This window comes from Pleurodeles waltl, chromosome 10 (assembly GCF_031143425.1).
Source record: "Pleurodeles waltl isolate 20211129_DDA chromosome 10, aPleWal1.hap1.20221129, whole genome shotgun sequence".
In the NCBI taxonomy this organism is placed as follows: domain Eukaryota; kingdom Metazoa; phylum Chordata; class Amphibia; order Caudata; family Salamandridae; genus Pleurodeles; species Pleurodeles waltl.
Window position 1 is genome coordinate 415,944,651 of NC_090449.1, and position 26,853 is coordinate 415,971,503.

Below are 26,853 nucleotides of genomic sequence, written 5' to 3' on the forward strand. Positions count from 1 at the left end.
GGCCAACATTTTGCTGGAGTGTGAGGCAGTGTGCTCCCTTTTTTTTGCACTGTGTCGAATGACGGCTCCCTTGAGCTAACGGGCTGAAGAGCCTCGGTGAGGCACCTGCGCACCAGAGTGGTACATAAACCTGAGAACACGTTTGGTGGCATTTCAAGCAACCACACAAAATATGCTGCTCTCTGCTGATGACGGACGAAACCCAGAAACACGTGTCCAGAGATACACAGCACTTGCTGCACCTACTAAGGTGAAAGACTTTGATTACTTTTGTTAATGTGAAACGAATCTGACTGCATTTACCAAGATGCATTGGGGCCAACTTTTTGCTGGAGTGTGAGGCAGTGTGCTCCCTTTTTTTAGCACTGTGTCGAATGACGGCTCCCTTGAGCTAACACGCTGACGAGCCTTGGTAAGGCACCTGCGCACCAGAGTGGTACATAAACCTGAGAAGACGTTTGGTGGCATTTCAAGCAACCCCACAAAATATGCTGCTCTCTGCTGATGACGGGCGAAACCCAGAAACACGTGTCCAGAGATACACAGCACTTGCTGCACCTACTAAGGTGAAAGACTTTGATTACTTTTGTTAATGTGAAACGAATCTGACTGCATTTACCAAGATGCATTGGTGCCAACTTTTTGCTGGAGTGTGAGGCAGTGTGCTCCCTTTTTTTTGCACTGTGTCGAATGACGGCTCCCTTGAGCTAACGGGCTGATGAGCCTTGGTGAGGCACCTGCGCACCAGAGTGGTACATAAACCTGAGAAGACGTTTGGTGACATTTCAAGCAACCCCACAAAATATGCTGCTCTCTGCTGATGACGGGCGAAACACAGAAACACGTGTCCAGAGATACACAGCACTTGCTGCACCTACTAAGGTGAAAGACTTTGATTACTTTTGTTAATGTGAAACGAATCTGACTGCATTTACAAAGATGCATTGGGGCCAACTTTTTGCTGGAGTGTGAGGCAGTGTGCTCCCTTTTTTTTGCAGTGTGTCGAATGACGGCTCCCTTGAGCTAACGGGCTGACGAGCCTTGGTGAGGCACCTGCGCACCAGAGTGGTACATAAACCTGAGAAGACGTTTGGTGGCATTTCAAGCAACCCCACAAAATATGCTGCTCTCTGCTGATGACGGGCGAAACCCAGAAACACGTGTCCAGAGATATACAGCACTTGCTGCACCTACTAAGGTGAAAGACTTTGATTACTTTTGTTAATGTGAAACGAATCTGACTGCATTTACCAAGATGCATTGGGGCAAACTTTTTGCTGGAGTGTGAGGCAGTGTGCTCCCTTTTTTTTGCACTGTGTCGAATGACGGCTCCCTTGAGCTAACGGGCTGACGAGCCTTGGTGAGGCACCTGCGCACCAGAGTGGTACATAAACCTGAGAAGACGTTTGGTGGCATTTCAAGCAACCCCACAAAATATGCTGCTCTCTGCTGATGACGGGCGAAACCCAGAAACACGTGTCCAGAGATACACAGCACTTGCTGCACCTACTAAGGTGAAAGACTTTGATTACTTTTGTTAATGTGAAACGAATCTGACTGCATTTACCAAGATGCATTGGGGCCAACTTTTTGCTGGAGTGTGAGGCAGTGTGCTCCCTTTTTATTGCACTGTGTCGAATGACGGCTCCCTTGAGCTAACGGGCTGACGAGCCTTGGTGAGGCACCTGCGCACCAGAGTGGTACATAAACCTGAGAAGACGTTTGGTGGCATTTCAAGCAACCCCACAAAATATGCTGCTCTCTGCTGATGACGGGCGAAACCCAGAAACACGTGTCCAGAGATACACAGCACTTGCTGCTCCTAATAAGGTGAAAGACTTTGATTACTTTTGTTAATGTGAAACAAATCTGACTGCATTTACCAAGATGCATTGGGGCCAACTTTTTGCTGGAGTGTGAGGCAGCGTGCTCCCTTTTTTTTGCACTTTGTCGAATGACGGCTCCCTTGAGCTAACGGGCTGAAGAGCCTTGGTGAGGCACCTGCGCACCAGAGTGGTACATAAACCTGAGAAGACGTTTGGTGGCATTTCAAGCAACCCCACAAAATATGCTGCTCTCTGCTGATGACGGGCGAAACCCAGAAACACGTGTCCAGAGAAACACAGCACTTGCTGCACCTACTAAGGTGAAAGACTTTGATTACTTTTGTTAATGTGAAACGAATCTGATTGCATTTACCAAGATGCGTTGGGGCCAACTTTTTGCTGGAGTGTGAGGCAGTGTGCTCCCTTTTTTTTGCACTGTGTCGAATGACGGCTCCCTTGAGCTAACGGGCTGACGAGCCTTGGTGAGGCACCTGCGCACCAGAGTGGTACATAAACCTGAGAAGACGTTGGTGGCATTTCAAGCAACCCCACAAAATATGCTGCTCTCTGCTGATGACGGGCAAAACCCAGAAACACGTGTCCAGAGATACACAGCACTTGCTGCACCTACTAAGGTGAAAGACTTTGATTACTTTTGTTAATGTGAAACGAATCTGACTGCATTTACCAAGATGCATTGGGGCCAACTTTTTGCTGGAGTGTGAGGCAGTGTGCTCCCTTTTTTTTGCACTGTGTCGAATGACGGCTGTGAGAAAGTAGCCTCTTTCTAGCCTTGTTACCCCCACTTTGGGCCTGTTTGTGAGTGTATGTCAGGGTGTTTTCACTGTCTCACTGGTATCCTGCTTGCCCCAGTGCTCATAAGTTTGTGGCCTATATGTGTGTGTTCCCTGTGTGGTGCCTAACTGTCTCACTGAGGCTCTGCTAACCAGAACCTCAGTGGTTATGCTCTCTCATTTCTTTCCAAATTGTCACTAACAGGCTAGTGACCATTTTTACCAATTTACATTGGCTTACTGGAACACCCTTATAATTCCCTAGTATATGGTACTGAGGTACCCAGGGTATTGGGGTTCCAGGAGATCCCTATGGGCTGCAGCATTTCTTTTGCCACCCATAGGGAGCTCTGACAATTCTTACACAGGCCTGCCACTGCAGCCTGAGTGAAATAACGTCCACGTTATTTCACAGCCATTTTACACTGCACTTAAGTAACTTATAAGTCACCTATATGTCTAACCTTTACCTGGTAAAGGTTAGGTGCAAAGTTACTTAGTGTGAGGGCACCCTGGCACTAGCCAAGGTGCCCCCACATGGTTCAGAGCCAATTCCCTGAACTTTGTGAGTGCGGGGACACCATTACACGCGTGCACTACATATAGGTCACTACCTATATGTAGCTTCACAATGGTAACTCCGAATATGGCCATGTAACATGTCAATGATCATGGAATTGCCCCCTCTATGCCATCCTGGCATAGTTGGCACAATCCCATGATCCCAGTGGTCTGTAGCACAGACCCTGGTACCGCCAAACTGCCCTTCCTGGGGTTTCACTGCAGCTGCTGCTGCTGCCAATCCCTCAGACAGGCATCTGCCCTCCTGGGGTCCAGCCAGGCCTGGCCCAGGATGGCAGAACAAAGAACTTCCTCTGAGAGAGGGTGTGACACCCTCTCCCTTTGGAAAATGGTGTGAAGGCAGGGTAGGAGTAGCCTCCCCCAGCCTCTGGAAATGCTTTGTTGGGCACAGAGGTGCCCAATTCTGCATAAGCCAGTCTACACCGGTTCAGGGGACCCCTTAGCCCTGCTCTGGCGCGAAACTGGACAAAGGAAAGGGGAGTGACCACTCCCCTGACCTGCACCTCCCCTGGGAGGTGTCCAGAGCTCCTCCAGTGTGCTCCAGACCTCTGCCATCTTGGAAACAGAGGTGCTGCTGGCACACTGGACTGCTCTGAGTGGCCAGTGCCACCAGGTGACGTCAGAGACTCCTTGTGATAGGCTCCTTCAGGTGTTGCTAGCCTATCCTCTCTCCTAAGTAGCCAAACCCTCTTTTCTGGCTATTTAGGGTCTCTGTCTCTGGGGAAACTTTAGATAACGAATGCAAGAGCTCACCCGAGTTCCTCTGCATCTCTCTCTTCACCTTCTGATAAGGAATCGACTGCTGACCGCGCTGGAAGCCTGCAAACCTGCAACATAGTAGCAAAGACGACTACTGCAACTCTGTAACGCTGATCCTGCCGCCTTCTCGACTGTTTTCCTGCTTGTGCATGCTGTGGGGGTAGTCTGCCTCCTCTCTGCACCAGAAGCTCCGAATAAATCTCCCGTGGGTCGACGGAATCTTCCCCCTGCAACCGCAGGCACCAAAAAGCTGCATTACCGGTCCCTTGGGTCTCCTCTCAGCACGACGAGCGAGGTCCCTCGAATCCTGCGACTCCGTCCAAGTGAGCCCCACAGTCCAGTGACTCTTCAGCCCAAGTTTGGTGGAGGTAAGTCCTTGCCTCACCTCGCTGGGCTGCATTGCTGGGAACCGCGACTTTGCAGCTACTCCGGCCCCTGTGCACTTCCGGCGGAAATCCTTTGTGCACAGCCAAGCCTGGGTCTACGGCACTCTAACCTGCATTGCACGACTTTCTAAGTTGGTCTCCGGCGACGTGGGACTCCTTTGTGCAACTTCGGTGAGCACCGTTTCACGCATCATTGTAGTGCCTGTTTCTGGCACTTCTCCGGGTGCTACCTGCTTCAGAGAGGGCTTGTTGTCTTGCTCGACGTCCCCTCTCTCTGCTGGTCCAATTTGCGACCTCCTGGTCCCTCCTGGGCCTCAGCAGCGTCCAAAAACGCTAATCGCACGATTTGCAGCTAGCAAGGCTTATTGGCGTTCTTTCGGCGGGAAAACACTTCTGCACGACTTTCCACGGCGAGTGGGATCCGTCCACCAAAGGGAAAGTCCCTAGCCGTTTTCGTTCCTGCAGAAACCTCAGCTTCTTGTGTCCAGTAGAAGCTTCTTTGCACCCGCAGCTGGCATTTCCTGGGCATCTGCCCATCTCCGACTTACTTGTGACTTTTGGACTTGGTCCCCTTGTTCCACAGGTACCCTAGATTGGAAATCCACAGTTGTTGCATTGCTGGTTTGTGTCTTTCCTGCATTATTCCTCTAACACTACTTCTTTGTCCTTAGGGGAACTTTAGTGCACTTTGCACTCACTTTTCAGGGTCTTGGGGAGGGTTATTTTTCTAACTCTCACTATTTTCTAATAGTCCCAGCGACCCTCTACAAGGTCACATAGGTTTGGGGTCCATTCGTGGTTCGCATTCCACTTTTGGAGTATATGGTTTGTGTTGCCCCTATCCCTATGTTTCCCCATTGCATCCTATTGTAACTATACATTGTTTGCACTGTTTTCTAAGACTATCCTGCATATTTTTGCTATTGTGTATATATATCTTGTGTATATTTCCTATCCTCTCACTGAGGGTACACTCTAAGATACTTTGGCATATTGTCATAAAAATAAAGTACCTTTATTTTTAGTATAACTGTGTATTGTGTTTTCTTATGATATTGTGCATATGACACTAAGTGGTACTGTAGTAGCTTCACACGTCTCCTAGTTCAGCCTAAGCTGCTCTGCTAAGCTACCATTATCTATCAGCCTAAGCTGCTAGACACCCTATACACTAATAAGGGATAACTGGGCCTGGTGCAAGGTGCAAGTACCCCTTGGTACTCACTACAAGCCAGTCCAGCCTCCTACATTGGTTGTGCAGCGGTGGGATAAGTGCTTTGAGACTACTTACCACTCTTGTCATTGTACTTTTCATAAGAGAAAAATATACAAAACAAGGTCAGTGTATATACACATAGCCAAAAAGTTTTGCATTTCCTCTTTTCACTCTTTTCTAAGTGCTGAAAAGTACTTCTGACTTTCTAAAAAGTTCTAAAAAGTTTAAAAAGTTTTTTTCTCTGTCTTTCTAAAAGCTCTGACAAACTTTTTATCTTTTACTATCACTTTAACTCTCTCTAAAAAAATGTCTGGCACAGGCCAAAATGTTGATCTGTCCAAACTTGCATATGATCACCTTAGCTGGAAAGGAGCAAGGAATCTCTGCATAGAGAGAGGTTTGAGTGTAGGGAAGAATCCTTCCTTAGAACTGTTAATTAACATGCTTAGAGTACAGGATAAGGCCATAAGTGCCCAATCTGGTGAAAAAGTAGCTAATGGTTCTCAATCTGATCCAGGGACTCCCCCAGGAAAAGATTCAGGAAAGAAACTTCCTAGCCTGCCCATTACTAGACAGTCTAGCATAGTTGGTAATGATGATGAGCCACACCATATAAATAGTGTTGTCTCACATCATAGCAAAAGCATTTATTCTCACCATACTGGTAGTGATGTTTCTGTTAGCCAAGCTGTTAGGGTGGCTTCTGTAAGGGACAGGTCTCCTTCTGTCCATTCTCACCATACTTCTGTTTCAAGGCATGTCCCTCCCACCCACCCTGATGACAGATTGTTAGAAAGGGAGCTCAATAGATTGAGAGTGGAACAAACCAGACTGAAGCTCAAGAAGCAACAGCTGGATTTGGATAGACAGACTTTAGAAGTAGAGAAGGAGAGACAGAAACTGGGTTTAGAAACCCATGGTGGCAGCAGCAGTATTCCCCATAGTCATCCTGCAAAAGAGCATGATTCCAGGAATCTGCATAAGATAGTTCCCCCTTATAAGGAGGGGGATGACATTAACAAGTGGTTTGCTGCACTTGAGAGGGCCTGTGTTGTACAGGATGTCCCTCAAAGGCAGTGGGCTGCTATCCTATGGCTATCATTTAGTGGAAAAGGTAGGGATAGGCTCCTTACTGTGAAAGAAAATGATGCTAATAATTTCCAAGTTCTTAAGAATGCACTCCTGGATGGTTATGGCTTAACCACTGAACAGTACAGGATAAAGTTCAGAGAGACCAAAAAGGAGTCTTCACAAGACTGGGTTGATTTCATTGACCATTCAGTGAAGGCCTTGGAGGGGTGGTTACATGGCAGTAAAGTTACTGATTATGACAGCCTGTATAACTTGATCCTGAGAGAGCATATTCTTAATAATTGTGTGTCTGATTTGTTGCACCAGAACCTGGTAGACTCTGATCTGACCTCTCCCCAAGAATTGGGAAAGAAGGCAGACAAATGGGTCAGAACAAGGGTGAACAGAAAAGTTCATACAGGGGGTGACAAAGATGGCAATAAGAAGAAAGATGGTGAAAAATCTCAAGATAAGCATGGGGATAAGGGTAAAACCAAAGATCCCACTTCAAATCTTAAACACTCTTCAGAGAGTGGGGATAAAACTAATTCTTCCTCTTCTTCACAACCCACACACATTAAAAAGCCTTGGTGCTTTGTGTGTAAAAACAGAGGCCATAGGCCAGGGGATAAGTCCTGTCCAGGTAAACCCCCTGAGCCTACCACCACTAATACATCAAGCTCTAGTGCCCCTAGCAGTAGTGGTACTAGTGGTGGGACTGCTGGCAACAGTCAAGTTAAGAGTGTAGTTGGGTTCACTTTTGGGTCCATAGTAGAAACTGGGGTAGTCAGTCCCAAGACAGTTTCTGTCACACCTAGTGGCATTGGCCTTGCCACACTGGCTGCTTGTCCCCTTACAATGGATAAGTACAGGCAGACAGTTTCAATAAATGGTGTTGAGGCCTTGGCCTACAGGGACACAGGTGCCAGTATCACTTTGGTGACTGAAAACCTAGTGGCTCCTGAACAACACATCATTGGACAACAGTATAAAATTATTGATGTCCATAACTCCACTAAGTTTCTTCCCTTAGCTATAATTCAGTTTAGTTGGGGTGGAGTTACTGGCCCTAAGCAGGTGGTGGTATCACCTAGTTTACCTGTAGACTGTCTCTTAGGTAATGACCTAGAGGCCTCAGGTTGGGCTGATGTAGAGTTTTATGCCCATGCAGCCATGCTGGGCATCCCAGAGGAATTGTTCCCTCTCATTTCTACAGAAATGAAAAAGCAAAGGAGAGAAGGCCTGAAAACTCAGGATCCCTCTCCATCAACAGGTAAAAAGGGTATCACAGTATCCCCTAACCACCCTACCATTCAGGATACCATTCCTGTGGTGGGTGAAACCTCTCCTGGGGTGGCACCTGTTCCAAGGGAATCATCAGTTGGCAAAACTGTACTCCCTGAGGTGGAAGTACCTCTCTGTGGGATAACTAACATTGGTGACAAAAAGAGCACCATTTTAGTTAACATGGAGCATCCCTCCAACCCTCCCAGAGAAACTTTAGTGCAGAAACCCTGCACTGCCTCACAACACTTAGAACAGCATCCCTGCCCTAGTGTGGAGCTGATAAGACAGCATCCCTGCCCTGCTCCAACTCAAGAGAAACAGCATCCCTGTTCTCTCTTCCAGCCATAAGACAAAGTTTTTGCCCAGCTATGGCTTTTCTGAGACAGCATCCCTGTCTGGCATTTCCATCACTACAAATAGGTTCAGTGGACAATTCCCACTGCTCTAAACTAAAACTTACTGATAGAAACTCTGAAAATACATCTTCACATTGTTGCTTAGCTAAAAAACTTCAAACAGGGTGGTTTACATCCCCACAGGGAAGTAACCATATAGTGGATGATAAAGGGAGTAACCAGTCTATTGCAGAGCTACTCTCTACTTATCACCACTTAGACAATAAAGTCTCAACTGGCCAAGGTTAGCCTTATTGTCCTTCGTTTGGGGGGGGGGTTGTGTGAGAAAGTAGCCTCTTTCTAGCCTTGTTACCCCCACTTTGGGCCTGTTTGTGAGTGTATGTCAGGGTGTTTTCACTGTCTCACTGGTATCCTGCTTGCCAGGGCCCAGTGCTCATAGTGAAAACCCTATGTTTTCAGTATGTTTGGTATGTGTCACTGGGACCCTGCTAGTCAGGACCCCAGTGCTCATAAGTTTGTGGCCTATATGTGTGTGTTCCCTGTGTGGTGCCTAACTGTCTCACTGAGGCTCTGCTAACCAGAACCTCATTGGTTATGCTCTCTCATTTCTTTCCAAATTGTCACTAACAGGCTAGTGACCATTTTTAACCAATTTACATTGGCTTACTGGAACACCCTTATAATTCCCTAGTATATGGTACTGAGGTACCCAGGGTATTGGGGTTCCAGGAGATCCCTATGGGCTGCAGCATTTCTTTTGCCACCCATAGGGAGCTCTGACAATTCTTACACAGGCCTGCCACTGCAGCCTGAGTGAAATAACGTCCATGTTATTTCACAGCCATTTTACACTGCACTTAAGTAACTTATAAGTCACCTATATGTCTAACCTTTACCTGGTAAAGGTTAGGTGCAAAGTTACTTAGTGTGAGGGCACCCTGGCACTAGCCAAGGTGCCCCCACATGGTTCAGAGCCAATTCCCTGAACTTTGTGAGTGCGGGGACACCATTACACGCGTGCACTACATATAGGTCACAATGTAGCTTCACAATGGTAACTCCGAATATGGCCATGTAACATGTCTATGATCATGGAATTGCCCCCTCTATGCCATCCTCGCATAGTTGGCACAATCCTATGATCCCAGTGGTCTGTAGCACAGACCCTGGTACCGCCAAACTGCCCTTCCTGGGGTTTCACTGCAGCTGCTGCTGCTGCCAACCACTCAGACAGGCATCTGCCCTCCTGGGGTCCAGCCAGGCCTGGCCCAGGATGGCAGAACAAAGAACTTCCTCTGAGAGAGGGTGTGACACCCTCTCCCTTTGGAAAATGGTGTGAAGGCAGGGGAGGAGTAGCCTCCCCCAGCCTCTGGAAATGCTTTGTTGGGCACAGAGGTGCCCAATTCTGCATAAGCCAGTCTACACCGGTTCAGGGGACCCCTTAGCCCTGCTCTGGCGCGAAACTGGACAAAGGAAAGGGGAGTGACCACTCCCCTGACCTGCACCTCCCCTGGGAGGTGTCCAGAGCTCCTCCAGTGTGCTCCAGACCTCTGCCATCTTGGAAACAGAGGTGCTGCTGGCACACTGGACTGCTCTGAGTGGCCAGTGCCACCAGGTGACGTCAGAGACTCCTTGTGATAGGCTCCTTCAGGTGTTGCTAGCCTATCCTCTCTCCTAAGTAGCCAAACCCTCTTTTCTGGCTATTTAGGGTCTCTGTCTCTGGGGAAACTTTAGATAACGAATGCAAGAGCTCACCCGAGTTCCTCTGCATCTCTCTCTTCACCTTCTGATAAGGAATCGACTGCTGACCGCGCTGGAAACCTGCAAACCTGCAACATAGTAGCAAAGACGACTACTGCAACTCTGTAACGCTGATCCTGCCGCCTTCTCGACTGTTTTCCTGCTTGTGCATGCTGTGGGGGTAGTCTGCCTCCTCTCTGCACCAGAAGCTCCGAAGAAATCTCCTGTGGGTCGACGGAATCTTCCCCCTGCAACCGCAGGCACCAAAAAGCTGCATTACCGGTCCCTTGGGTCTCCTCTCAGCACGACGAGCGAGGTCCCTCGAATCCAGCAACTCTTTCCAAGTGACCCCCACAGTCCAGTGACTCTTCAGCCCAAGTTTGGTGGAGGTAAGTCCTTGCCTCACCTCGCTGGGCTGCATTGCTGGGAACCGTGACTTTGCAGCTACTCCGGCCCCTGTGCACTTCCGGCGGAAATCCTTGGTGCACAGCCAAGCCTGGGTCCACGGCACTCTAACCTGCATTGCACGACTTTCTAAGTTGGTCTCCGGCGACGTGGGACTCCTTTGTGCAACTTCGGCGAGCACCGTTTCACGCATCCTCGTAGTGCCTGTTTCTGGCATTTCTCCGGGGGCTACCTGCTTCAGAGAGGGCTCCTTGTTGTGCTCGACGTCCCCTCTCTCTGCTGGTCCAATTTGCGACCTCCTGGTCCCTCCTGGGCCTCAGCAGCGTCCAAAAACGCTAACCGCACGATTTGCAGCTAGCAAGGCTTTTTGGCGTTCTTTCGGCGGGAAAACACTTCTCCACGACTCTCTACGGTAAGAGGGATCTGTCCACCAAAGGGGAAGTCCCTAGCCCTTTTCGTTCCTGCAGAAACCTCAGCTTCTTTTGTCCAGTAGAAGCTTCTTTGCACCCGCAGCTGGCATTTCCTGGGCATCTGCCCATCTCCGACTTACTTGTGACTTTTGGACTTGGTCCCCTTGTTCCACAGGTACCCTAGATTGGAAATCCACAGTTGTTGCATTGCTGGTTTGTGTCTTTCCTGCATTATTCCTCTAACACGACTTCTTTGTCCTTAGGGGAACTTTAGTGCACTTTGCACTCACTTTTCAGGGTCTTGGGGAGGGTTATTTTTCTAACTCTCACTATTTTCTAATAGTCCCAGCGACCCTCTACAAGGTCACATAGGTTTGGGGTCCATTCGTGGTTCGCATTCCACTTTTGGAGTATATAGTTTGTGTTGCCCCTATCCCTATGTTTCCCCATTGCATCCTACTGTAACTATACATTGTTTGCACTGTTTTCTAAGACTATACTGCATATTTTTGCTATTGTGTATATATATCTTGTGTATATTTCCTATCCTCTCACTGAGGGTACACTCTAAGATACTTTGGCATATTGTCATAAAAATAAAGTACCTTTATTTTTAGTATAACTGTGTATTGTGTTTTCTTATGATATTGTGCATATGACACTAAGTGGTACTGTAGTAGCTTCACACGTCTCCTACTTCAGCCTAAGCTGCTCTGCTAAGCTACCATTATCTATCAGCCTAAGCTGCTAGACACCCTATAAACTAATAAGGGATAACTGGGCCTGGTGCAAGGTGCAAGTACCCCTTGGTACTCACTACAAGCCAGTCCAGCCTCCTACAACGGCTCCTTTGAGCTAACGGGCTCACGAGCCTTCGTGAGACACATGCGCACCAGAGTGGTACATAAACCTGAGAAGACGTTTGGTGGCATTTCAAGCAACCCCACAAAATATGCTGCTCTCTGCTGATGACGGGCAAAACCCAGAAACACGTGTCCAGAGATACACAGCACTTGCTGCACCTACTAAGGTGAAAGACTTTGATTACTTTTGTTAATGTGAAACGAATCTGACTGCATTTACCAAGATGCATTGGGGCCAACTTTTTGCTGGAGTGTGAGGCAGTGTGCTCCCTTTTTTTTGCACTGTGTCGAATGACGGCTCCCTTGAGCTAACGGGCTGACGAGCCTTGGTGAGGCACCTGCGCACCAGAGTGGTACATAAACCTGAGAAGACGTTTGGTGGCATTTCAAGCAACCTCACAAAATATGCTGCTCTCTGCTGATGACGGGCAAAACCCAGAAACACGTGTCCAGAGATACACAGCACTTCCTGTACCTACCAAGGTGAAAGACTTTGATTACTTTTGTTAATGTGAAACGAATCTGACTGCATTTACCAAGATGCATTGGGGCCAACTTTTTGCTGGAGTGTGAGGCAGTGTGCTCCCTTTTTTTTGCACTGTGTCGAATGACGGCTCCCTTGAGCTAACGGGCTGACGAGCCTTGGTGAGGCACCTGCGCACCAGAGTGGTACATAAACCTGAGAAGACGTTTGGTGCCATTTCAAGCAACCCCACAAAATATGCTGCTCTCTGCTGATGACGGGCGAAACCCAGAAACATGTGTCCAGAGATACACAGCACTTGCTGCACCTACTAAGGTGAAAGACTTTGATTATTTTTGTTAATGTGAAACGAATCTGACTGCATTTACCAAGATGCATTGGGGCCAACTTTTTGCTGGAGTGTGAGGCAGTGTGCTCCCTTTTTTTTGCACTGTGTCGAATGACGGCTCCCTTGAGCTAACGGGCTGACGAGCCTTGGTGAGGCACCTGCGCACCAGAGTGGTACATAAACCTGAGAAGACGTTTGGTGGCATTTCAAGCAACCCCACAAAATATGCTGCTCTCTGCTGATGACGGGCGAAACCCAGAAACACGTGTCCAGAGATACACAGCACTTGCTGCACCTACTAAGTTGAAAGACTTTGATTACTTTTGTTAATGTGAAACGAATCTGACTGCATTTACCAAGATGCATTGGGGCCAACTTTTTGCTGGAGTGTGAGGCAGTGTGCTCCCTTTTTTTTGCACTGTGTCGAATGACGGCTCCCTTGAGCTAACGGGCTGACGAGCCTTGGTGAGGCACCTGCGCACCAGAGTGGTACATAAACCTGAGAAGACGTTTGGTGCCATTTCAAGCAACCCCACAAAATATGCTGCTCTCTGCTGATGACGGGCGAAACCCAGAAACACGTGTCAAGAGATACACAGCACTTGCTGCACCTACTAAGGTGAAAGACTTTGATTACTTTTGTTAATGTGAAACAAATCTGACTGCATTTACCAAGATGCATTGGGGCCAACTTTTTGCTGGAGTGTGAGGCAGTGTGCTCCCTTTTTTTTGCACTGTGTCGAATGACGGCTCCCTTGAGCTAACGGGCTGACGAGCCTTGGTGAGGCACCTGCGCACCAGAGTGGTACATAAACCTGAGAAGACGTTTGGTGCCATTTCAAGCAACCCCACAAAATATGCTGCTCTCTACTGATGACGGGCGAAACCCAGAAACACGTGTCCAGAGATACACAGCACTTGCTGCACCTACTAAGGTGAAAGACTTTGATTACTTTTGTTAATGTGAAAAGAATCTGACTGCATTTACCAAGATGCATTGGGGCCAACTTTTTGCTGGAGTGTGAGGCAGTGTGCTCCCTTTTTTTTGCACTGTGTCGAATGACGGCTCCCTTGAGCTAACGGGCTGACGAGCCTTGGTGAGGCACCTGCGCACCAGAGTGGTACATAAACCTGAGAAGACGTTTGGTAGCATTTCAAGCAACCCCACAAAATATGCTGCTCTCTGCTGATGACGGGCGAAACCCAGAAACACGTGTCCAGAGATACACAGCACTTGCTGCACCTACTAAGGTGAAAGACTTTGATTACTTTTGTTAATGTGAAACGAATCTGACTGCATTTACCAAGATGCATTTGGGCCAACTTTTTGCTGGAGTGTGAGGCAGTGTGCTCCCTTTTTTTTGCACTGTGTCGAATGACGGCTCCCTTGAGCTAACGGGCTGAAGAGCCTTGGTGAGGCACCTGCGCACCAGAGTGGTACATAAACCTGAGAAGACGTTTGGTGGCATTTCAAGCAACCACACAAAATATGCTGCTCTCTGCTGATGACGGGCGAAACCCAGAAACACGTGTCCAGAGATACACAGCACTTGCTGCACCTACTAAGGTGAAAGACTTTGATTACTTTTGTTAATGTGAAACGAATCTGACTGCATTTACCAAGATGCATTGGGGCCAACTTTTTGCTGGAGTGTGAGGCAGTGTGCTCCCTTTTTTTTGCACTGTGTCGAATGACGGCTCCCTTGAGCTAACGGGCTGATGAGCCTTGGTGAGGCACCTGCGCACCAGAGTGGTACATAAACCTGAGAAGACGTTTGGTGGCATTTCAAGCAACCCCACAAAATATGCTGCTCTCTGCTGATGACGGGCGAAACCCAGAAACACGTGTCCAGAGATACACAGCACTTGCTGCACCTACCAAGGTGAAAGACTTTGATTACTTTTGTTAATGTGAAACGAATCTGACTGCATTTACCAAGATGCATTGGGGCCAACTTTTTGCTGGAGTGTGAGGCAGTGTGCTCCCTTTTTTTTGCACTGTGTCGAATGACGGCTCCCTTGAGCTAACGGGCTGACAAGCCTTGGTGAGGCACCTGCGCACCAGAGTGGTACATAAACCTGAGAAGACGTTTGGTGGCATTTCAAGCAACCCCACAAAATATGCTGCTCTCTGCTGATGACGGGCGAAACCCAGAAACAGTGTCCAGAGATACACAGCACTTGCTGCACCTACTAAGGTGAAAGACTTTGATTATTTTTGTTAATGTGAAACAAATCTAACTGCATTTACCAAGATGCATTGGGGCCAACTTTTTGCTGGAGTGTGAGGCAGTGTGCTCCCTTTTTTTTGCACTGTGTCGAATGACGGCTCCCTTGAGCTAACGGGCTGACGAGCCTTGGTGAGGCACCTGCGCACCAGAGTGGTACATAAACCTGAGAAGACGTTTGGTAGCATTTCAAGCAACCCCACAAAATATGCTGCTCTCTGCTGATGACGGGCGAAACCCAGAAACACGTGTCCAGAGATACACAGCACTTGCTGCACCTACTAAGGTGAAAGACTTTGATTACTTTTGTTAATGTGAAACGAATCTGACTGCATTTACCAAGATGCATTGGGGCCAACTTTTTGCTGGAGTGTGAGGCAGTGTGCTCCCTTTTTTTTGCACTGTGTCGAATGACGGCTCCCTTGAGCTAACGGGCTGAAGAGCCTTGGTGAGGCACCTGCGCACCAGAGTGGTACATAAACCTGAGAAGACGTTTGGTGGCATTTCAAGCAACCACACAAAATATGCTGCTCTCTGCTGATGACGGGCGAAACCCAGAAACACGTGTCCAGAGATACACAGCACTTGCTGCACCTACTAAGGTGAAAGACTTTGATTACTTTTGTTAATGTGAAACGAATCTGACTGCATTTACCAAGATGCATTGGGGCCAACTTTTTGCTGGAGTGTGAGGCAGTGTGCTCCCTTTTTTTTGCACTGTGTCGAATGACGGCTCCCTTGAGCTAACGGGCTGATGAGCCTTGGTGAGGCACCTGCGCACCAGAGTGGTACATAAACCTGAGAAGACGTTTGGTGGCATTTCAAGCAACCCCACAAAATATGCTGCTCTCTGCTGATGACGGGCGAAACCCAGAAACACGTGTCCAGAGATACACAGCACTTGCTGCACCTACCAAGGTGAAAGACTTTGATTACTTTTGTTAATGTGAAACGAATCTGACTGCATTTACCAAGATGCATTGGGGCCAACTTTTTGCTGGAGTGTGAGGCAGTGTGCTCCCTTTTTTTTGCACTGTGTCGAATGACGGCTCCCTTGAGCTAACGGGCTGACAAGCCTTGGTGAGGCACCTGCGCACCAGAGTGGTACATAAACCTGAGAAGACGTTTGGTGGCATTTCAAGCAACCCCACAAAATATGCTGCTCTCTGCTGATGACGGGCGAAACCCAGAAACAGTGTCCAGAGATACACAGCACTTGCTGCACCTACTAAGGTGAAAGACTTTGATTATTTTTGTTAATGTGAAACGAATCTAACTGCATTTACCAAGATGCATTGGGGCCAACTTTTTGCTGGAGTGTGAGGCAGTGTGCTCCCTTTTTTTTGCACTGTGTCGAATGACGGCTCCCTTGAGCTAACGGGCTGACGAGCCTTGGTGAGGCACCTGCGCACCAGAGTGGTACATAAACCTGAGAAGGCGTTTGGTGGCATTTCAAGCAACCCCACAAAATATGCTGCTCTCTGCTGATGACGGGCGAAACCCAGAAACACGTGTCCAGAGATACACAGCACTTGCTGCACCTACTAAGGTGAAAGACTTTGATTACTTTTGTTAATGTGAAACGAATCTGACTGCATTGACCAAGATGCAATGGGGCCAACTTTTTGCTGGAGTGTGAGGCAGTGTGCTCCCTTTTTTTTAATGTGAAACGAATCTGACTGCATTGACCAAGATGCAATGGGGCCAACTTTTTGCTGGAGTGTGAGGCAGTGTGCTCCCTTTTTTTTGCACTGTGTCGAATGACGGCTCCCTTGAGCTAACGGGCTGACGAGCCTTGGTCAGGCACCTGCGCACCAGAGTGGTACATAAACCTGAGAAGACGTTTGGTGGCATTTCAAGCAACCCCACAAAATATGCTGCTCTCTGCTGATGACGGGCGAAACCCAGAAACACGTGTCAAGAGATACACAGCACTTGCTGCACCTACTAAGGTGAAAGACTTTGATTACTTTTGTTAATATGAAACGAATCTGACTGCATTTACCAAGATGCATTGGGGCCAACTTTTTGCTGGAGTGTGAGTGTAAGAGGCTGGACTGGCTTGTAGTAAGTACCAAGGGGAACTTGCACCTTGTACCAGGCCCAGTTATCCCTTATTAGTGTATAGGGTGTCTAGCAGCTTAGGCTGATAGATAATGGTAGCTTAGCAGAACAGTTTAGGCTGAACTAGGAGACGTGTGAAGCTACTACAGTACCACTTAGTGTCATATGCACAATATCATAAGAAAACACAATACACAGTTATACTAAAAATAAAGGTACTTTATTTTTATGACAATATGCCAAAGTATCTTAGAGTGTACCCTCAGTGAGAGGATAGGAAATATACACAAGATATATATACACAATAGCAAAAATATGCAGTATAGTCTTAGAAAACAGTGCAAACAATGTATAGTTGTAGGAGGCTGGACTGGCTTGTAGTGAGTACCAAGGGGTACTTGCACCTTGCACCAGGCCCAGTTATCCCTTATTAGTGTATAGGGTGTCTACCAGCTCAGGCTGATAGATAATGGTAGCTTAGCAGAGCAGCTTAGGCTGAACTAGGAGACGTGTGAAGCTACTACAGTACCACCTAGTGTCATATGCACAATATCATAAGAAAACACAATACACAGTTATACTAAAAATAAAGGTACTTTATTTTTATGACAATATGCCAAAGTATCTTAGAGTGTACCCTCAGTGAGAGGATAAGAAATATACACAAGATATATATACACAATAGCAAAAATATGCAGTATAGTCTTAGAAAACAGTGCAAACAATGTATAGTTACAATAGGATGCAATGGGGAAACATAGGGATAGGGGCAACACAAACCATATACTCCAAAAGTGGAATGCGAACCACGAATGGACCCCAAACCTATGTGACCTTGTAGAGGGTCGCTGGGACTATTAGAAAATAGTGAGAGTTAGAAAAATAACCCTCCCCAAGACCCTGAAAAGTGAGTGCAAAGTGCACTAAAGTTCCCCTAAGGACAAAGAAGTCGTGTTAGAGGAATAATGCAGGAAAGACACAAACCAGCAATGCAACAACTGTGGATTTCCAATCTAGGGTACCTGTGGAACAAGGGGACCAAGTCCAAAAGTCACAAGCAAGTCGGAGATGGGCAGATGCCCAGGAAATGCCAGCTGCGGGTGCAAAGAAGCTTCTACTGGACAGAAGAAGCTGAGGTTTCTGCAGGAACGAAAGGGCCTAGAGACTTCCCCTTAGGTGGACGGATCCACCTCGCTTTGGAGAGTCATGCAGAAGTGTTTTCCCGCCGAAAGGACGCCAACAAGCCTTGCTATTCGCAAATCGTTTGTTTGGCGTTTTTGGACGCTGCTGGGGCCCAGGAGGAACCAGGAGGTCGCAAATTGAACCTGAAGAGAGAGGGGACGTCGAGCAAGACAAAGAGCCCTCATTGAAGCAGGTAGCACCCGGAGAAGTGCCAGAAACAGGCACTAAGAGGATGCGTGAAATGGTGCTCGGCGAAGTTGCACAAAGGAGTCCCACGTCGCCGGAGACCAACTTAGAAAGTCGTGCAATGCAGGTTAGAGTGCCGTGGACCCAGGCTTGGCTGTGCACAAAGGATTTCCGCCGGAAGTGCACAGGGGCCGGAGTAGCTGCAAAGTCGCGGTTCCCAGCAATGCAGCCCAGCGAGGTGAGGCAAGGACTTACCTCCACCAAACTTGGACTGAAGAGTCACTGGACTGTGGGGGTCACTTGGACGGAGTCGCTGGATTCGAGGGACCTCGCTCGTCGTGCTGAGAGGAGACCCAAGGGACCGGTAATGCAGCTTTTTGGTGCCTGCCGTTGCAGGGGGAAGATTCCGTCGACCCACGGGAGATTTCTTCAGAGCTTCTGGTGCAGAGAGGAGGCAGACTACCCCCACAGCATGCACAAGCAGGAAAACAGTCGAGAAGGCGGCAGGATCAGCGTTACAGAGTTGCAGTAGTCGTCTTTGCTACTATGTTGCAGGTTTGCAGGCTTCCAGCGCGGTCAGCAGTCGTTTCCTTATCAGAAGGTGAAGAGAGAGATGCAGAGGAACTCGGATGAGCTCTTGCATTCGTTATCTGAAGTTTCCCCAGAGACAGAGACCCTAAATAGCCAGAAAAGAGGGTTTGGCTACCTAGGAGAGAGGATAGGCTACTAACACCTGAAGGAGCCTATCAGCAGGAGTCTCTGACGTCACCTGGTGGCACTGGCCACTCAGAGCAGTCCAGTGTGCCAGCAGCACCTCTGTTTCCAAGATGGCAGAGGTCTGGAGCACACTGGAGGAGCTCTGGACACCTCCCAGGGGAGGTGCAGGTCAGGGGAGTGGTCACTCCCCTTTCCTTTGTCCAGTTTCGCGCCAGAGCAGGGGCTAAGGGGTCCCTGAACCGGTGTAGACTGGCTTATGCAGAATTAGGCACATCTGTGCCCAAGAAAGCATTTCCAGAGGCTGGGGGAGGCTACTCCTCCCCTGCCTTCACACCATTTTCCAAAGGGAGAGGGTGTCACACCCTCTCTCAGAGGAAGTTCTTTGTTCTGCCATCCTGGGCCAGGCCTGGCTGGACCCCAGGAGGGCAGATGCCTGTCTGAGGGGTTGGCAGCAGCAGCAGCTGCAGTGAAACCCCAGGAAGGGCAGTTTGGCAGTACCAGGGACTGTGCTACAGACCACTGGGATCATGGGATTGTGCCAACTATGCCAGGATGGCATAGAGGGGGCAATTCTATGATCATAGACATGTTACATGGCCATATTCGGAGTTACCATTGTGAAGCTACATGTAGGTAGTGGCCTATATGTAGTGCATGCGTGTAATGGTGTCCCGCACTCACAAAGTTCAGGGAATTGGCTCTGAACCATGTGGGGGCACCTTGGCTAGTGCCAGGGTGCCCTCACACTAAGTAACTTTGCACCTAACCTTTACCAGGTAAAGGTTAGACATATAGGTGACTTCTAAGTTACTTAAGTGCAGTGTAAAATGGCTGTGAAATAACGTGGACGTTATTTCACTCAGGCTGCAGTGGCAGGCCTGTGTAAGAATTGTCAGAGCTCCCTATGGGTGGCAAAAGAAATGCTGCAGCCCATAGGGATCTCCTGGAACCCCAATACCCTGGGTACCTCAGTACCATATACTAGGGAATTATAAGGGTGTTCCAGTAAGCCAATGTAAATTGGTAAAAATGGTCACTAGCCTGTTAGTGACAATTTGGAAAGAAATGAGAGAGCATAACCACCGAGGTTCTGATTAGCAGAGCCTCAGTGAGACAGTTAGTCACTACACAGGTAACACATTCAGGCACACTTATGAGCACTGGGGCCCTGGGTTACCAGGGTCCCAGTGACACATACAACTAAAACAACATATATACAGTGAAAAATGGGGGTAACATGCCAGGCAAGATGGTACTTTCCTACACAACCCCCCCCAAACGAAGGACAATAAGACTAGCCATGACCTGATGTGTCTTCATTGTCTAAGTGGAAATATCTGGAGAGTCCATCTGCATTGGAGTGGCTACTCCCAGGTCTATGTTCCACTGTATAGTCCATTCCCTGTAGGGATATGGACCACCTCAACAATTTAGGATTTTCACCTTTCATTTGTTTTAGCCAAAGTAGAGGTTTGTGGTCTGTCTGAACAATGAAGTGAGTGCCAAACAGGTATGGCCTCAACTTCTTCAGAGCCCAGACCACAGCAAAGGCCTCCCTCTCAATGGCAGACCAACGCTTTTCTCTAGGGGTCCACCTCCTACTAATAAAAGCAACAGGTTGATCCTGGCCCTCAGAATTAAGTTGTGATAGGACTGCCCCTACTCCTAATTCAGATGCATCAGTTTGGACATAGAATTTTTTAGAGTAACAAGGGCTTTTCAGGACAGGTGCAGAGCACATGGCCTGCTTCAGCTCCTCAAAAGCTTTCTGACAGCTTGCTGTCCATAATACCTTTTTAGGCATTTTCTTGGATGTGAGGTCATTAAGAGGGGCTGCAATGGAGCCATAGTTCTTAATGAACATCCTGTAATACCCAGTGAGGCCTAGGAAGGCTCTCACCTGAGTCTGAGTGGTAGGGGGAACCCAATCAATAATAGTTTGGATTTTCCCCTGAAGTGGTGCAATCTGTTCCCCACCAACAAGGTGTCCCAGATAAACCACCTTACCCTGCCCTATCTGGCACTTTGAAGCCTTGATAGTGAGGCCTGCCTTTTGCAGGGCCTCCAAAATTTTCCCTAGGTGGACCAGGTGATTATCCCAGCTGGAGCTAAAGACAGCTATATCGTCCAAATATGCTGCACTAAAAGCTTCCAGCCCTTGCAGGACTGTGTTCACCAACCTCTGAAAAGTGGCAGGTGCATTTTTCAAACCAAAAGGCATTACAGTAAACTGGTAATGTCCTCCAATGGTAGAAAATGCAGTCTTAGGTTTAGCATCTTCTGATAATTTGATCTGCCAATACCCTGCAGTCAAATCAAAAGTGCTTAGATACTTGGCAGATGCCAGTGTATCTATGAGCTCATCTGCCCTGGGTATAGGGTGAGCATCAGTTTTGGTTACCAAGTTGAGACCTCTATAGTCTACACAAAACCGCATTTCCTTCTTTCCATCTTTAGAATTGGGTTTTGGTACCAGTACTACAGTAGAAGCCCATGGACTGTCAGAGTGCTCAACCACTCCTAGTTCCAACATTTTCTGAACTTCTTGCTTTATGCAGTCCCTGACATGGTCAGGCTGCCTATAGATCTTACTTTTGACAGGTAAACTGTCTCCAGTATCTATAGTGTGCTCACACCAAGAAGTGGTGCCTGGCACAGTAGAGAAGAGTTCTGAAAATTGTCCTAGGAGATTTATGCAATGGTCTTTCTGCTCAGCAGTAAGACAATCTGCCAAAACTACACCTTCCACAAGAGCATCTTGTTCTGTGGAAGAGAAGAGATCAGGTAGAGGATCACTGTCTTCTTCCTGTCCCTCATTAGTTGCCATGAGCAGGGTGAGATCAGCCCTGTCATAGTAGGGTTTCAGGCGGTTGACATGGAGCACCCTAAGGGGACTCCTGGCAGTGCCTAAGTCAACTAAATAGGTGACTTCTCCCTTCTTTTCAACAATTGTGTGGGGACCACTTCATTTATCTTGGAGTGCTCTTGGGGCCACAGGCTCCAAGACCCACACTTTCTGCCCTGGTTGGTACAGAACCAAAACAGCCTTCTGATCATGCCATTGCTTCTGGAGCTCTTGGCTGGCCTGAAGGTTTTTACTGGCCTTTTTCATGTACTCAGCCATCCTTGATCTGAGGCCAAGTACATAATCCACAATATCCTGCTTAGGAGTTTTTAAAGGTTGTTCCCAACCCTCCTTTACAAGTGTGAGTGGACCCCTAACAGGGTGTCCAAAAAGAAGTTCAAAGGGGCTGAAGCCCACTCCTTTCTGGGGTACCTCCATGTAGGCAAAAAGGAGGCATGGTAGAAGGATATCCCATCTCCTGCGGAGTTTTTCAGGGAGACCCATAATCATGCCTTTGAGAGTTTTATTAAATCTCTCCACCAGTCCATTTGTTTGTGGATGATAGGGTGTTGTGAACTTGTACGTTACACCACACTCCTTCCACATGGCCTTTAAGTATGCAGACATGAAATTGCTTCCCCTGTCTGATACTACTTCCTTTGGGAAGCCCACCCTGGAAAATATTCCCAGGAGGGCCTTTGCCACTGCAGGTGCTGTAGTGGTCCTGAAAAGGAATAGCTTCAGGATATCTTGTGGCATGGTCCACTACCACCAAGATAAACCTATTGCCTGAAGCAGTAGGAGGGTCAAGGGGGCCAACTATGTCAACCCCTACCCTTTCAAAGGGAACCCCAACCACAGGCAGTGGGATAAGGGGTGCCTTTGGGGTGCCACCTGTCTTGCCACTGGCTTGACAGGTTTCACAGGACTTACAAAATTCCTTTGTGTCCTCAGACATCCTAGGCCAATGAAACAGGGGAACAAGCCTGTCCCAAGTTTTCATTTGTCCTAGATGCCCAGCTAAGGGAATGTCATGTGCCAGTGTTAGGAGGAACTTTCTGTACTCCTGAGGAATCACTAATCTCCTGGCAGCTCCAGGTTTAGGATCCCTATGCTCAGTGTACAAGAGGTTGTCCTCCCAGTAAACTCTGTGAGAGTCACTGACGTCCCCATTAGCCTGTTTGACAGCTTGCTGTCTGAGACCCTCTAATGTGGGACAGGTTTGCTGTGCCCCACTCAGCTCCTCTCTGGCAGGCCCCCCTTCACCCAAAAGCTCAGCAGTGTCTGCTTCCAGCTCCTCTGGTGTAGGTTCTGCACAGGGAGGGAATTCTTCTTCCTCAGAAGTAGAATCCACTGTAGAGGGAGGGATAGTAGGAAGTGGTTTGCTTCTACTAGCCCTAGCTTTAGGGAGCACTTGGTCCATTGTTCCAGGATCCAAGCTTCCCTGTCCTTTTTGCTTTTTGGCCTGAGCCCTTGTCAAAGCAAAAATATGCCCTGGGATGCCCAGCATTGCTGCATGGGCCTCCAACTCCACATCTGACCAAGCTGATGTCTCCAAATCATTCCCTAATAGACAGTCTACAGGTAAATCTGAAGCTACCACAACTTTCTTTGGACCAGTTACCCCCCCCCTAGTTGAGATTTACAACAGCCATGGGGTGGCTTTGTGTTATGTTGTGAGCATCGGTTACTTGGTACTGGTGTCCAAGTATGTGTTGTTCAGGGTGCACCAGTTTCTCAATCACCATTGTGACACTGGCACCTGTGTCCCTGTAGGCCTGGACCTCAACACCATTTATTAGGGTTAGTTGCTTGTACTTCTCCAAGTTATGGGGGCAAGCAACCAAAGTGGCTAAATCAATAGCCCCTTCAGAGACTAAAGTAGCCTCTGTGGTCTCCCTAATCAGACCAACCCCAACTAAGTTACCAATAGTGAGCCCAGCTACTCCCTTGGATTGGCTATTAGTAGGTTTGCTCCCACCACCACTGCTATTAGTAGGGACACTAGGTGTAGCAGTAGGGGTTGTAGTGGTAGGAGCAGTGGTGCCTTTCTTTGGACAACTGGGATCTGTTGTCCAATGGCCTTTTATTTTACATAAATAGCACCATGGTTTCTTTTCCTTGTTCTGATTAAAAGAGGATTTGGGCCCACCACCCCCACCAGAGTGTTTTTGTGGGCCTGATGAAGACTCATTTTTAGATTTGTCCCCACCCTTGTCAGAAGACTTACCATCCTTCTTTTTGTTGCCATCTTTGTCACCCCCTGTATGAACTTTTCTGTTCACTCTTGTTCTGACCCATTTGTCTGCCTTCTTTCCCAATTCTTGGGGGGAGGTCAGATCAGAGTCCACCAAGTACTGGTGCAACAAATCAGACACACAATTATTAAGAATATGCTCTCTCAGGATTAAGTTATACAGGCTGTCATAATCAGTAACTTTACTGCCATGTAACCACCCCTCCAAGGCCTTCACTGAATGGTCAATGAAATCAACCCAGTCTTGTGAAGACTCCTTTTTGGTCTCTCTGAACTTTATCCTGTACTGTTCAGTGGTTAAGCCATAACCATCCAGGAGTGCATTCTTAAGAACTTGGAAATTATTAGCATCATTTTCTTTCACAGTAAGGAGCCTATCCCTACCTTTTCCACTAAATGATAGCCATAGGATACCAGCCCACTGCCTTTGAGGGACATCCTGTACAACACAGGCCCTCTCAAGTGCAGCAAACCACTTGTTAATGTCATCCCCCTCCTTATAAGGGGGAACTATCTTGTGCAGATTCCTGGAATCATGCTTTTTTGCAGGATGACTATGGGGAATACTGCTGCTGCCACCATGGGTATCTAAACCCAACTTCTGTCTTTCCTTCTCTAATTCAAAAGACTGTCTATCCAAATCCAGCTGTTGCTTTTTAAGCTTCAGTCTGGTTTGTTCCACCCTCAACTTATTGAGTTCCCTCTCTAACATTCTGTCATCAGGGTTGGTGGGAGGGACATTCCTAGAAACAGAGCTATGATGGGAATGAACAGAAGGAGACCTGTCCCTTACAGAAGCCACCCTAACAGCTTAGTTAACAGAAACATTACTACCAGTATGGTGAGAATAAATTCTTTTGCTATGATGTGAGACAACACTATTTGTATGGTGTGGCTCATCATCATTACCAACTATGCTAGACTGTCTAGTAATGGGCAGGCTAGGAAGTTTCTTTCCTGAATCTTTTCCTGGGGGAGTCCCTGAATCAGATTGGGAACTATTAGGTACTTTTTCAACAGATGAGGCACCTATGGCCTTATCCTGTTCTCTAAGCATGTTAAGTAACAGTTCCAAGGAAGGATTCTTCCCTACACTCAAACCTCTCTCTATACAGAGACTCCTTGCTCTTTTCCAGCTAAGGTTGTCATATGCAAGTTTGGACAGATCAACATTTTGGCCTGTGCCAGACATTTTTAGAGAGAGTTAAAGTGATAGAAAAAGAGAAAAAAGTTTTCAGAACTTTTTGGAAAGACAGAAAAAACTTTTTAAACTTTTAAGAACTTTTTGAAAGTTTAGAAGTACTTTTCAGCACTTAGAAAAGAGTGAAAAGAGGAAATGCAAAACTTTTTGGCTATGTGTATATACACTGACCTTGTTTTGTATATTTTTCTCTTATGAAAAGTACAATGACAAGAGTGGTAAGTAGTCTCAAGCACTTATCCCACCACTGCACAACCAATGTAGGAGGCTGGACTGGCTTGTAGTGAGTACCAAGGGGTACTTGCACCTTGCACCAGGCCCAGTTATCCCTTATTAGTGTATAGGGTGTCTAGCAGCTTAGGCTGATAGATAATGGTAGCTTAGCAGAGCAGCTTAGGCTGAACTAGGAGACGTGTGAAGCTACTACAGTACCACTTAGTGTCATATGCACAATATCATAAGAAAACACAATACACAGTTATACTAAAAATAAAGGTACTTTATTTTTATGACAATATGCCAAAGTATCTTAGAGTGTACCCTCAGTGAGAGGATAGGAAATATACACAAGATATATATACACAATAGCAAAAATATGCAGTATAGTCTTAGAAAACAGTGCAAACAATGTATAGTTACAATAGGATGCAATGGGGAAACATAGGGATAGGGGCAACACAAACCATATACTCCAAAAGTGGAATGCGAACCACGAATGGACCCCAAACCTATGTGACCTTGTAGAGGGTCGCTGGGACTATTAGAAAATAGTGAGAGTTAGAAAAATAACCCTCCCCAAGACCCTGAAAAGTGAGTGCAAAGTGCACTAAAGTTCCCCTAAGGACAAAATAGTCGTGTTAGAGGAATAATGCAGGAAAGACACAAACCAGCAATGCAACAACTGTAGATTTCCAATCTAGGGTACCTGTGGAACAAGGGGACCAAGTCCAAAAGTCACAAGCAAGTCGGAGATGGGCAGATGCCCAGGAAATGCCAGCTGCGGGTGCAAAGAAGCTTCGACTGGACAGAAGAAGCTGAGGTTTCTGCAGGAACGAAAAGGGCTAGAGACTTCCCCTTAGGGTGTCTAGCAGCTCAGGCTGATAGATAATGGTAGCTTAGCAGAGCAGCTTAGGCTGAACTAGGAGACGTGTGAAGCTACTACAGTACCACCTAGTGTCATATGCACAATATCATAAGAAAACACAATACACAGGCCCTCATTCTGACCCTGGCGGTTCTCTACCGCCAGGGCCAACGGGGGCGGGAGCACCGCCGACAGGCCGGCGGTGCCCCCTTGGGCATTCTGACCGCGGCGCTTTGGCCGCGGCCAGAACGGGAAAACCGGCGATCTCCCGCCGGTTTTCCACTGCCCGTAAGAATCCTCCAAGGCGGCGCAGCTCGCTGCGCCGCCGAGGGGATTCTGACAATCCCTACCGCCATCCTGTTCCTGGCGGCTCGCCCGCCAGGAACAGGATGGCGGTAGGGATTGTCGTGGGGCCCCTGGGGGCCCCTGCAGTGCCCATGCCAATGGCTTGGGCACTGCAGGGGCCCCCGTAAGAGGGCCCGCTAGTATTTCACTGTCTGCATAGCAGACAGTGAAATACGCGACGGGTGCAGTAGCACCCGTCGCACCTTCCCACTCCGCCGGCTCGATTACGAGCCGGCA